Source organism: Trichosurus vulpecula, chromosome 1 (assembly GCF_011100635.1).
Source record: "Trichosurus vulpecula isolate mTriVul1 chromosome 1, mTriVul1.pri, whole genome shotgun sequence".
In the NCBI taxonomy this organism is placed as follows: domain Eukaryota; kingdom Metazoa; phylum Chordata; class Mammalia; order Diprotodontia; family Phalangeridae; genus Trichosurus; species Trichosurus vulpecula.
This window is the reverse complement of record NC_050573.1, coordinates 273,227,179-273,240,832: the sequence shown is the minus strand read 5'-3', so window position 1 is coordinate 273,240,832 and position 13,654 is coordinate 273,227,179. Positions and strand designations below refer to the sequence as shown.

General features: G+C 37.9%; 1 protein-coding gene and 1 pseudogene across 5 annotated transcripts in view; one reads left to right on the top strand and one right to left on the bottom strand.

Moving 5' to 3' along the window:
• Positions 1-13,654, top strand: part of LOC118858687 (thymocyte selection-associated high mobility group box protein TOX-like) — a 144,594-nt gene that overhangs the window by 56,469 nt on the left and 74,471 nt on the right. The window lies entirely within an intron of this gene.
• Positions 3,574-4,460, bottom strand: LOC118858720 (annotated as a pseudogene).

Genomic DNA, 13,654 nt, shown 5'->3' with positions numbered 1-13,654 from the left:
ATTAAGCCCATATCATGTGCCAGGCACTGTGACTGTTGTTGAGGATACAAAGAAAAAGCAAAAATGTTCCTTCCCTTCAAAGAGCTTATGTTACTAACGGAAGAAATGGCATTTACACAAAAGATACATACAGTTCAAATGGAAGGTAGCCTTAGAGAGGAAAATACTGACAGTTGGGAAGACCAAGAAAGGCCTCTTACATAAAGTGGAATTTGAGCTGAATTTTCAAAGAAGCTTAGGAAAATTACTTGCTATTTGGGGGATGGAATGGAGTGGGAGGCGGGGTGGAGGGGGGAAGACCTAAGACAGGGAGTCCAATGAGAAGGCTACTTTCAGGTGAGAGATAGATGATGAGGGCATGAACTAGGTTGAAGACTGTGTGAAGAGAGAAAAGGAGACATGTATGAGAGATATTGTGATGGTAGAAATTAGTATTTTGCAAATGAATGGCTATATTAGTAAGAATAAGGAGTTGTGTCAGTAAGGCAAGATTCATGACCTTGAGGATGACCGTGAACATGCCTGTATGGTTCAGAATCACAAAGTATGAGAAACTCTCTAGGTAGAAGACAGAGGAAGTATAACATTTATTTAGACTCTGGAGGACCAAATCCAAGGACCAATACCTCCAGTTTGATATAGCAGTGATTACATTCCAGAACCAGTAAGCCCACCTCAGTATAGCAAAAAGGAAATTATAACACAGTATTATAGCAAGAAACCAAGTCATCCTGTAACCCTCCTTGCTGGGTCCTTCCTGTAAACAATTACTCAGGAATCCTGTTTGTTTGCCTTCATTCTCTTCTTCCCTCAGTTCTCTGGTCTCTGCAGCTTCCTGGTTTCCACTTTCTGTTCCACACACTTTCTGCAGCTCTGTGGTCTCATTCTCCTTGGGCTGAGTTCTGGCTTCTCTTCTGACTTCTGAATTCTCAAATCTCAGTTCTCAGTTCTCAATGGCTACCTTCTGGGTGTATGTACTCTTTCTTGGGGCCTGAGAGCTTCTTACCCAGTTGGCCAAAGGTTGTGGGTCTGAGGTTTAGTGCCTAGTAAGTAAAGGAATTAGGCCTGCCTAAAAACAAACCTCTAATTAAGTTTCCCTTAATTGGCCCCACCTGAGGTCTATTGAGTGGGTGGAAAGGGTCTTTAATTCCTGATTGGCATCACAAAGGTGTGGGCCTGCCTCTAATCAGGCCTCCCTTCTTTGGCCCCACCTGAGCCCTATTCACTGGGCCAGAAAGATCTTTCACTTACAGTTTGGCCTCGAAGGGGCTAAGGGTTACATTGAAGTTGTGAATCTGGGTGACTGGAAGGTTAACAGTGCAGTAACCTGGAAATTGAGAAGAATGGGTTTGAAGGAAAACAATGAATTCTGTTTTGGCCACTGTGCCTAGAGAGAGATGAGATGATAGACAAGCTTAAGTAAGGTGGAATAGGAAAGGATTTCTTTGACTGAATCATATATGCAGGCAGAGGGACTACAGACTTGTTCCTTATATGGACCTGCTAGCTTTGCTGTAGTCCAGAACCACAGATTGTACTCCTAATTTTGCCCAATTTTGTTGGCTAGAGGTCAATTTTGTTTTCCTTAAACAAATCTTCATTTTTAAAAATGTATTCTTATGCCACCTTAAATTTTCACTTATAATTTGCAAATTAACATCCACAAGAGCAGAAACAAGAGATAATAGTTCAAAAAGATGGAGATCTTGCTTACAACTACATATAATCTGAGTTAGAGGACAGATCATACGTAGTTGTAAGCAAGATCTCCACCTTTTCAAAATGTTACCTCTTGTTTCTGCCCTTGTGGAGGTACACATTCATAATGAGGTTGACACATGCATTGCCAGAGCTAGCTCAGTGTTTGGGAAGTTTCAAAGGAAAGTATGAAAGAGAAAAGGTGTTAGACTGACTACAAAAGTGAAGGTCCCCAAAGCCATTGTGCTGGCCGCATTGTTGTTATGATAGGAAACTAAATCATTTCCATTTGAATTGTCTTAGGAAGATTCTGAAGATCACGTGGAATGATAAGTCTGGCATGACAGACACTGAGGTCCTTTCTTAAACTAAACTGCCGAGCATTCAAACTATTTCAGAGAGTGCAACTCCAGGGGGCTGGCCACATCATTTGAATGTAAAATGTACACTTGCCAAAAAGACTATTTTATGGAGAATGCACACAGGGGAACCATTCACGTAGTGGTCAGAGAAGCCATACAAGCACACTCTCAAGGTCTCTCTCAAGAATTTTGGAATTGATTGTGTGACATGGGAGATACTGGCATAGGACCACTCAGCATGGCAAGTCCATATCAGAGAGGGTGTTGTGCTGTATGAGGAAAGCAGAATCGAAATAGCTCAATAGAAATGTGAGATGTGCCAACTTAGAGAATCTACCCCAAATGTTCACATGGACTATTTGTGCCTGACCTGTGGTAGAACATTCCAAGCTCATATTGGTCTGATTGGCCACAATTGGATTCACAGTAAATTGAGTGTAGCATAGTGATGTCATTTTATTCCTCTTTGAGAATGAAGGACAACAACCAACCAACATATGATCTGACACTACTTGAATATTGCAGGACAATGAAATATTTCTCATTATCATACCTAGCTTACTGCTAAAATGTGGTAAAACTGAATTAAAAAACTAGAATAACAAATTCCTTTTATCTGGTTTCCACATATGATCTGTTCCAATTTTGTCAAATCATTTCACTTCCTCCCTAAGTGTTAGGGTCTTGACCAGCAAGTTGCCCTATCTCAGTACGCAATGATGAGGCGGGAGCAAAGATGGATATAACTCCGATTTATTGGAAGCCATTATCCATTTTTATAGGTTTTTGCACTACATAAGCAGAAGCAGGTGTTCAAGGGGATGAAAGCATGGGAAAAAAGGGATGTGCTTCAGTAATGTATTGTTGCACTTAGATTAGATGTAAGTAGTGATATCTGGTGGGAAGAATCTGGATTATTTAAACTATGTTGCCTACAAGCGTATGGGAAAACTAGGGCTGTGGTAAGGTGGTTTCCATAGGAGTATGGGAACTGAAGGGGAGTGCTATTCTACAGTGACAGGGAAGGCTGGGAACAGGAGGGGAGTGCTGTTTCTACAGTATCTAAAGAGGCATGGGAAGGCTTGGGCAGGATACAAACTGATATCAATACTGTATGAGCCATGTGAGGCACGGGGCAGGATGCCCTTGTAAAGTATCCAAGAAGTTCCCATTAATTAAAGCATGTTTGTGTTAGGCACTGGTTCAAGAGCATTCGGTAATGGCCAGCTGGGTTTCTCCTACTGGGCTTGTGAGTCCTTGGTGGATGGACTCTGTCTGCATGAGAAAGGATGGCTATCAGAGCAGGAGGGAGGTGCTGTTAGGGGGGCTGCTAGGGACAGAAGTCTTTCCTCCGGGCGCCTACCATTCCTACTAAACCTGTCTGGTATTACCCAGGAAACAGGCCAAGCGCTAGGGACCAAGCAGCCCCGGGGTCGGCACTAACTCCCTACACCTAAGAATTTTTTTTTTTTTTAGCAGGCATAGTTCAATTTATTTGTTTATAAGAAAACATCTATGTGGTTGCCACAGCAGCTGCCTGGGTCCTCTGGACAAACACCCGAATGTGAGTCTTCATAAGATGGTCGGTTAATTCCTGATAGGGAGACTTAGTGAACACAGTCTCCTTCCACAGGTCTGGGGTTAAATAACTGTATGTTTTGGAGATGGCATCAAAGGTAGCTTTAGCAAAGTTGCCCAGAGTGGCAGTACAGCCTCTTGCAGATGTATAGCAGTCATCAATTCCAGCCATCATCAGGAGCTTCTTAGGCACTGGAGCTGAGACAATTGCCAGTACCTCTAGGAGTGGGGATTAGGCGCACCAGAACCGATCCACATCGCCCAGTGACCTTGCAGAGCACTGTGTGAGGCTTGCCAATCTTGTTCTCCCAGTAGCCACGTCTCATAGGAACAATGGACAGCTTGGCCAGAACGATAGCACCATGAATAGCTGTGGCCACTTCCTTGGAGCACATGACACCCAGACCAACATGGCCATTGTAGTCACCGATGGCCACAGAAGCCGTGAACCTAGTACATTGTCCAGCTCTAGTTTGTTTCTGAACAGGCATGATCTTCAGAACCTCATCTTTCAGTGAAGATAGCAGGAAGAAATCTATGATCTCAGACTCCTTGATAGGGAGTGAGAAAAGATAGATCTCTTCCAAAGACTTGATCTTCATGTCCTTGACTAGGCGGCCCAGCTTAGTGACAGGAACCCACTGCTTGTCTGGCCTTTCCTCCCCGGGCTCCGCGGCCCTGGCCCCGGCCTTGGCCTCGACCACGGCCCCAGCCTGGACCTCGGCCCCCACTGCCGAGGCCACCACGGAAGCCACCCCGACCTCCGACTCCGGGGCCCCCGGGGCCTCCCACATCTCCTGCAGCACGGGCGTCGTCCGCCATTTGGTGTTCACTAGAAGTAGAAGCTCCCTAAGAAATTTTTATCTGAAAACACTACAACTACTTGTTTATTGAAATCAACTCCTCTATAATTTACAGTCCTAGGGAATTACCTGTTGCACGTAGGGAAGTTAAGTAACTTGCCCAGGGCAACTCTCTATTTCACTGTGTTATCCTGCCTCTCTGTGAATTATGTAATGAACATAGTTGAAAAGCTATATTTGGAAAACAGGCAAAAGCATGTGCCCTAAAAAAAAACCAAAATATAAAAACAAACCTAATGTCATCCTCTGTTAAATCAGGAAGAAACAGGGAATGTAAGTTTTTTAAGATATAAATGTTCTAAGGAAGAAGAAAGAACCTCCTTCTGACTAGGGAAAATTGTTACTTTTCTTCCGAAGATTTTACCTTCTGTCATTTCCAAGAATATTTTTCTCTGAGAAATCAGTCGTTACTAGAAAAGTCCCCTTAGTATTTAGAAATGTAGATGAAGAAGAATGATCAAGTGGTCTTAAATTTTAAAACTGCTGGGTAGACATTCTTTGCTGTTCCCTCATAATAGGTACTAAACTTTAATGCCGAGAGTTTTTCTCTTTTACTTATAGTCCATCAAAGTAATTGAGCTTTTTCCCATTTTAAAAATACATTTTTGAAGTTGGAATCTTGTCATAGAATTATGGTAGAGAGATTAAATATATTTCAGATACAAAATTGCAAATACAGTACAGAGGAACTGTGAACTTATTACAGTATCAATAAACCACATTTTCCCCAAGAGAAAAGTGTGGGTATTTTTGTTTTGTTTTTGTAACTTGCAAGAAATATCTTGCCTTGCAGTAATATACATGTTTAATATTTTAAAAAAACCATAATATTTAACTGTGGCATTGGGTTTCTAGTTATTTGGATTCACTGTGCTATGAATGTGGTGAAATATAGTTGTTAATATCAGTAAACATTTAATGAATTAATAATAAACTCATGCTCACAAAAACGGATCCATTCTGACAGTTTGTTGTTTTGAAGGCATGGTGTTTTTACATAAAAAACAAAAAGTTATCCCAGACTAAGAGCATTTCATGACTCTTCTTAGGTCCTTGCATTGCTGAGAAAACTAAGTCTGTCAAAGTCAGTCATTGCACACTGTGGCTGTTACTATGTACAGTGTTCTTCTGGTTCTACTCACTTCACCCAGCATCAGTTCATATAAGTCTTTCCAGGTTTTTCTGAAATTTGCCTGCTCATCATTTCTTATAGCACAGTGGTATGCCATTACATTCATATATCACAACTTGTGCAGCCATTCCCCAGTTGATGACCATCTCCTCAGTATATCAGTTGGGGAATGACTTGTATTCTTATAAATTTGACTCAGTTCTCTCTATATTTTAGAAATGAGGTCTTTACCAGAGACACTGGCTGTAAAAATTGTTTCCCGGCTTTCTGCTTCCCTTCTAATCTTGGTTGCATTGGTTTTGTTTGTACAAAAACTTTTCAATTTAATGTAATCAAAATCATGCATTTTGCATTTCATAATGTTTTCTCTCATGTTTGGTCATAAATTCTTCCCTTCTCCATAGATCTGACAGGTAAACTATTTCTTGCTCTGCTAGTTTGCTTATAGTATCAGTCTTTATATTTAAATCATGTACCCAAAATTGAACTTTTTTAAAGGCTGCACGTATAATAACAGCCTAATAATATTTATGATGGGGACAGGAAGACTCAGAAGAATACTTTGTGGAGTTAGTTTTCAGTAGTAAGACACAAAAAAAAATTTCAGCTCTGGCAAACCATGCCAACTCTGTAATTTTTTAGGTAAATGAGTCTGATTAATTTTCTATTTAATCCTCTGGCATGTACTCCTGGGCCAAATTTGCTGCCTGATTGTCTTGGAAATGGAACTTCCTCAGAGGTGGGGCAGTGATCATGGAAATACCACTCAGGTCTTTTGGACAGGACTAAGCCCAACACACTTTTTACTTAAGCACTCCTATGATGGTCTGCAACTTGCTAAAGGCCCAGAAAAATCCAGCTACGAGAACATTTTCTTATTTTGGTGCTGCCGTGTAGCCATATACTGAAGCGAAGATATAAATGTTGACCAAAATGTTTGTTAGTGGCTACATGCAAACCAAGGCCAAAATCAGCTGCATTCTTGTCTAAAGCAAGACAACAGCTGATGGTAAGTTATTAACAAAGGTATTCTAAGACCCAGTGAAGAATGTTTTTCAGTATTAGATCCATATTTGTTTTATTTTTATTTTTTGTTATCTGGACTTTGACAGATGTGAATATTTCCATTTACAAAGAGCAGAAAAAGAGAATTGCTTAATAAAACCAATTTTCGGGTAAAGATTGTGTTTTTCTCCAATTTATTTTTCAAATGACAAAGATTTATTTTCTGTCTTTGACATTACTCTCCTCACCCCTTCACCATTGGGGGAAATTATTTTTAAAGTCCTTATAACAAATATGCATAGTCAAGCAAAACCAAAATCCCACTGTCCACAAACATGTGTCTCATTCTGCATATTTAGTCCCTAATTTCTCTGTCCAGCCGGTCATTGCATTAATTTAAAGAGTCCTTAAATCTTTAAAACTTGTTCATTTTGATAATGTTGTTATTGTATATATTTATCTTCTAATCTCTTCCCTTCACTCTGCCACATTCCAGAGTACCAATTTTCTCTTAAACCATCCCCTTCACCATTTTTATGATACATTAATATTCTATTACATTTAAAAGAGGGTCATTGCAATAATTTAAACATACAAAAAAGTCAAAACCTTGATTTTTAAAAAAATAAAATTTATAAGAAATTCAGTAGTTCATTTCAAAGCTGTCCTCCTAGTCTGTCTCCCCCAACCTTCCTTCCATTCATTCCCTTCTGTGAATTTTCTAAGAAATTTTGATAACCTTCTTTTGAAAGCATCACCATCTCTAGACCCCTCCCATAGATAGATAGATAGATAGATAGATAGATAGATAGATAGATAGATAGATAAATGAATAAAGCCCTCCGTGGCTGTGAGCACAAGAAAGCAAAATAGCTGCAGACAGATCCAAAAATTCGTGTCTCATTTTGTATGTCTAATCTATCAGCTCTCTGTCAGGAAGGAATAAGTGTGCTTCATCAGTCCTCTGAAGTAGTGTTCTTCATTACATTGATCAGAGTTTTGAAGGCGAGACATACATTTGTAGGTAGTAGGATATTCTAGAATATAACATTAAATCTTGCATCATTTGATAGATATCATTACTTCCCGCTAGGATAATAAATTCAAGAAGTTCAAAAGTCACCTTTTAATTTATTTTAATAAATAGATTAATTTAAATTCAATTTATCAAGTGCCTACTGTATGTAAGATACTATGATAAGTACTAGGAATATGAAGATAGAGAATATATAGTCCTTGCTCTCGAGAAGCTTACATTATCCTGGGTGGGGGCCCATATGAAACGTACCATATGGTCATAGCATAATATATTCAGTGGTGGAGAGTTTCAAATTCCTCCAGTTTGGAAGATATTCTCTCAAATGGTATGGTACCCAAATGATAGAGAATTTCAATCCCATTATTTCAGAACAACAGAATAGTAGGTATATTTTGTCTATACTGTATGACTCAAGCCATAAAAAACTTAATAGTCAGCTCCCAAATCCGAAGTATTTTGATTTCTTTTCATCTGCATTCCTTGTGTGTGTGTTTGTGTGTATGTGTGTGTGTATGTAATAACCCAATTGTATGGTACAATTATTTTTATTTATGGTTAAACTTATTTTACAAATACTTGAAAACATGAATACAATTCTGAGGTAGAAGGTACCATCAGAGATACTCCCATCTAAATCATACCTTCAGAAGAATCCATTCTGCAGCATTCTTTATAAGGGGTCATCCAACCTTTGCTTGATAGGCTCTTATTAGGAATTTTTTCTTACATACGGACAAAAAAACCCCTCCTTCTCTATAGCTTCCCCCAGTTGCTTTTAGTTCTTCCCTTTGGGGTCATTGAAACCCAGTCTAAAAGCATCCACACTCTTCACACGTCTAATCCTTCTTCCACATGACATTCCTTCAAATACTTGAACACAGCTATGGTGGGTGCCCCATCCCCCATCCAGTTTTCTTTTCTTCAGGCTAAACATCACCAAGTTTTTCAACCACTGTTTATATGACAGGATCTTGAGGCCCTTTACCATCCTGATTGTCATTTTTCAGATTCTCTCTAGCTTTTCAACATGTTTCTTAAAATATGACACCCTGAACTCTCCAGATGTGGTCTGATCAGGGAAGAAGTGCATTGGAAGGATCCCCTAAATGGTTTTGGACACTCTGCCTCTCTTAATGTAGGGCCTGATGTTGTTTTCTTGGTTTCCATACCATTCTATGAAGAATGTGGCTGTTTTTTCTTGCCACCCACTTAATCCCATAACCCTTTTTCTACAGGAATTGTTGTCTAGCCTTGCCTCTGTCATACTGTACTTGTGGGGTTTCTTTTTAAGTCAAGTGGTAAAATGTTACATTAATTCCTATTTAAATTTACCTTTCTCAATTCAGATTGTTGAGATCTCTTTGAATTTTCTGTCATTCTAACACAATCATTCCCTTCAACTTCATCTCATTTGCAGTTGTGACAGCTGTGGCTCCTATGACTTCATCCTAGTCACTGGTCCTAGTCTACATTGTCCTAGAGACCTATCTTCATGTTGTTCCTCATCATTTTTAGGAGACCATAAAGCACATATGTAATTATGTCACTGCCCTACTCAGTGAAATCAGTGGCTTCCTATTAGATCTTGAAACAAATATAAATTGTTTACTACTTAAAATTTTTCTCCACCAAACCCCAACCTAATTTTCCTATATATCTCTTTCTTCATTCATTCTATGATCCAGTCAAGTTGTCTGACTTAGTGTTCTTGCTATATGGCACTCTGTTTCCCATCTCTATGTCTTTGTCCTGGCCGTCCTCAGTGCCCAGAGTGAACTCCCCCCTTACCTTTGTCTCTTAAAGCTACCTCCCAAGTTTCCTTCAAGACTCAGCACATGCTCTACTTTCTACAAGAAACATTTCTTGATACGTCCAACTGCTAGTGCCCTCCTCCCATTACCTCATATCAAGCCTATTCTCATTTTCTCTGGTTTATTATATCCCCACCCCACAGTGACTGCTGTTGATGATGATTTTTTTTTGTTTTTATATCCTCAGTGCTTGCTTAGGATGATGCCTAGCAAATAGTAGGTACTTAGTAAATGATTGCTGACTTCAACCCTACCCCATAAAGTATGTATTTGTAGATGTTGACACCCTCTTAGAAGGATTCTTTCACTTTTATATTTGTATCCCAGCTGTTTTACATATAGTGTACTTAATAAGTGCTTACTGATTGATTGCTCACTGGCAGAAACCACAGTAATCCTGAGAGTTATATTAAATGACTATTTCCATTTTTTGAGTATCATGCTTCCTAATAGTGTTACCGGCTTTAGTATTATTAGCCTGTTTCATTCAAGTGACCTGGTAATGGTATCATTTTATTGAAATCTGTTCATTCTAGATCTCCGCTATTCTAAGCTCCAGGTATTTCCACAGACTTGTTGCTTGCATAATACACAAAAGGAGGGGAGACTCTAGGTTACAAAGAAGTAAGAATTCAGTATTCAGAACTGGAGTAAGTCAAAAGAAAATGAAGTGATTGGTCATAGCCTACTTTAATAAATTGCCAGATAGACAAATGTTCCAATCAGTAGTCTAAATTAGATTAGTAATAGGGAATGGTATAGGTATTCCATTCTTAATTGCAGTATTAAATAAAATGCTTATTAAAATATAGTAAATGTATAATGTTGTCCCAGATCCACTCATACTGAATCATATAATCTTTTATGCCATCCATTGTTTGCCTTCAACCTATACCTGCCATTGGCCCTATAGGAAGTAGATACCTAAAGACAGATTATTCAAATTATTAGTAATTAACACTTTAATATGAGTTTGCTATTAAAAGCCTGATTATTTGCTGAAAGTATCCACAATAGTGAACTTTGCCTGATCAAAGGAAAATTGAAGGTATTTGTCTAAATGAAAATTAGAACATAAAGCTCAAATATATTAAATGAACGTGTATGTTACTGTAATAATGATTTTTATTATCTCTGAGTTGCAGGACAAAATTTTAATTATGATCCCTTTATATCAGCAGAAACCATGTATTTGGGATTAAAACCCTATTGCTTTAACTAGTTTAGTTAAAAACTATAGTATGATACTTTGTGTGCTGCAAATTTCCTAAAAACCAGAAAACACTTCTAATAACGCTTTTCTAATTTCATGGTTCAATGCACAGTCAGAAAAGATTTAAATAATTCAAAAAGAAAGCCTATTTGGTTTCTTTATTAGAAGTTTTGGTCAGGAAAATTCTTTGACATTTAATAGGTTTTTAACCCTTTTAATAACTTCTTATAATGAACTTTATTGGAAGTTGTTTTAAAGAAATATTTATTATCTTAGCATGAATAGCAGTTAGTTTTTATGATTAGTTTTGAGACCTTGACCCTACATGATTCAAAGGGTATAAAAACATAAAGGGAGAGGAATTAATGCTGCATTAAACATACACCCAGAAATATGGAAACTCTCTATGATTATATTCTTATTATCTGAACATGCTATAAAATATTTCACACAAATATTTAAGTATTCAGTTGTTTTAAAAGATCTTAGGTCAATTACAGACAGACATTTTAAAGGAACAAAAAGGTGGTCTTTTTTCTAGATTTCCTTTTCCCAGGTTATTATTCGTGTGCTTAATAGAAGAGGATTCTTTGCTTTTCCCCGTGATGGTTTTATTTTATTCTAGTGTTTCATATTATATAGAATTATTGCATGATTTCCATAAGGAAATACAAACATAGAATTAAGCTTTTCTTAAATCTCTGATAAATTGGCAGAAAATAATGTTATGTCCAGAGAAGCTACTAAATGAACATTCTATCACCCTTCAGAGTTTGGTCTAAAAAGAGACAAGTGAAATTAGGTCAGCCTTCAGAGTTTGGTTTTAAAAGAGACAAATGGAAATAGGCCAACCTTCAGAGTTTGGTTTTAAAAGAGACAAACAAAATTAGGTCATATATGTGCGGTTTATTGTCTATAAGCTAGTGAAATATGCATTGCATGGGAGTCAGATTAACTGGCTCAAAGAAAGGCCAGTTGAAGCCCATAGAGCAGGGAAGTGTTCCCTCCCCTCTTCCTCTCTGACTCAGGATGCCTGGGTTTTGTCAGCCGTAAACATGGGAATGTCATAAAACATGAGTGTCAAAACAGGATAGTGTCTAAAAAACATCAAGATAATAGAAGTGTTGTTAATCAAGATAGTGCCTGGTTCAAGGCTCCTGGTCCTTATCAGTCATGAACAGTACAGTGCTCCCTGGGTATATGCTTAATGTAGTTACTATTAGCATTCCTCTCCCTTTATGTTTTTATGCCCTTTGAATCATGTGGGATCAAGGTCTCAAAACTAATAATAAAAACTGACTGCTATTCATGCTAAGATAATAAATATTTCTTTAAAACAACTTCCAATAAAGTTCATTATAAGAAGTTATTACAAGGGTTAAAAATCTATTTAAGTCAGCTGAATTTTGGGTTTCACTCAACATGCAAAGCATTATGGTATGTAAACTTAGAGTGGGCCAAAATGTCATTTTCCTGATTGGCCAATCCAGGTTTTTGGCTTTTTTCAGGTGAGGGTTGGCTCAAGCTGATTTACAATTCCATATGTTGGACAGGGACCTACTAATACTCTTAAGATTTAGCATAGATGAATAAGGGTTTATTTTTAATGACCAGAGAACTCAATTTTCAATTTTTTTCATACTGACATGAAACCAGATGATGATCCTTTTACTTGGCCTTTCTATTTTCATTGTTATGCTCAGGTATCATCAAGAGAAAAGAAAAAAAGAAGCACAATAAATTCTGAAGTATAAAGCAAATGGGACCTTTGAACTGAATTACTCAAAATGTAAATGCAAGAACCTGGGGAAATTTCTATTAGTATATTTGAATGCATTTTCTAAGGGAGAATTAGAGAGCCCTGTTGGGAACAATGTACTATCCTGGGCATTTTGTAATGCAGATGCAAAAAGTGAGATCTATATAAAAGTCTTTCTTGCCCTTCATTCATAATTAAACCCAAAGCAGCTTCATATACACTTCTTACCAGATAATAAAGGGCTTTTGAGGAACAAGCTATTCAGATGTCTTGCACACCAGAACTTGGACTTGATGTTATCATTGTCTCAGCTTGAGGATGTTCTGATTGGATAAGGTATCAATATAGAATTCCTGACAGTCTATACATTTAACAGAAAAAATGTTGCCTGCTGTACATATGCTTATTTCCTATTTGTGAAACCAGCAAAGGAACCATTTTCAAGGACACACAGAAACACTATTTCAAACTTGGTAATATGGAATTTGATAGTTTAAAAATAACAATAGGAGATAAATAGTGTTGGAATGAAGTAATCAGAGATGGTATGGCTCAATTGGAGTAAAAAGCATCTTTCCAGCTATGAGGTTAAAAAGCATCACTATGTACCATCATAGGCCTGGCCAGTCATGATCCAAAAGTCACGTTACATTACATGTACAGAACATATGGAAGAAACGCATATTTACTTGCAAAAGGCTATCTATAACTCCTTCTTGGTCATTCAGTTCCGGAAGGTTAAGCACTGGTCTCATAAACTATTTGTCATTTCAGTGTTCATTTGGCCTGGTTTACTCCACCAGGTGGAGAAGTTCAGTTCTGCTGCATCCTTATCCCAGATCATCATTTCTGCAAACGTGTTGCTGGTCTTGCTCACAGAAGTGATTTTTCCTATCATCACATAGCATCAGTAATTGAATTCAGGTCTCCTGACCCCAAGACCAATACTCTCTGCAAAACATAATATTCAGTTACAGTTATTACAGCAAACATTTAAATAAAAGGAAGGTTTTTTTTATTCTATACATTCAGTTTCTGAACAGTAACCTAGAATTACTCCCTGGCATCTTTGGGAATACAAGGAATTAAACTTGGATATGGATGCAGACACATAAGATTGGGGCACCTACCTAAGTCGACTATTCCTAGAAGACTCAGGTGTGGTAAAAACAAACAAACAGGAGTAGTGGTTCC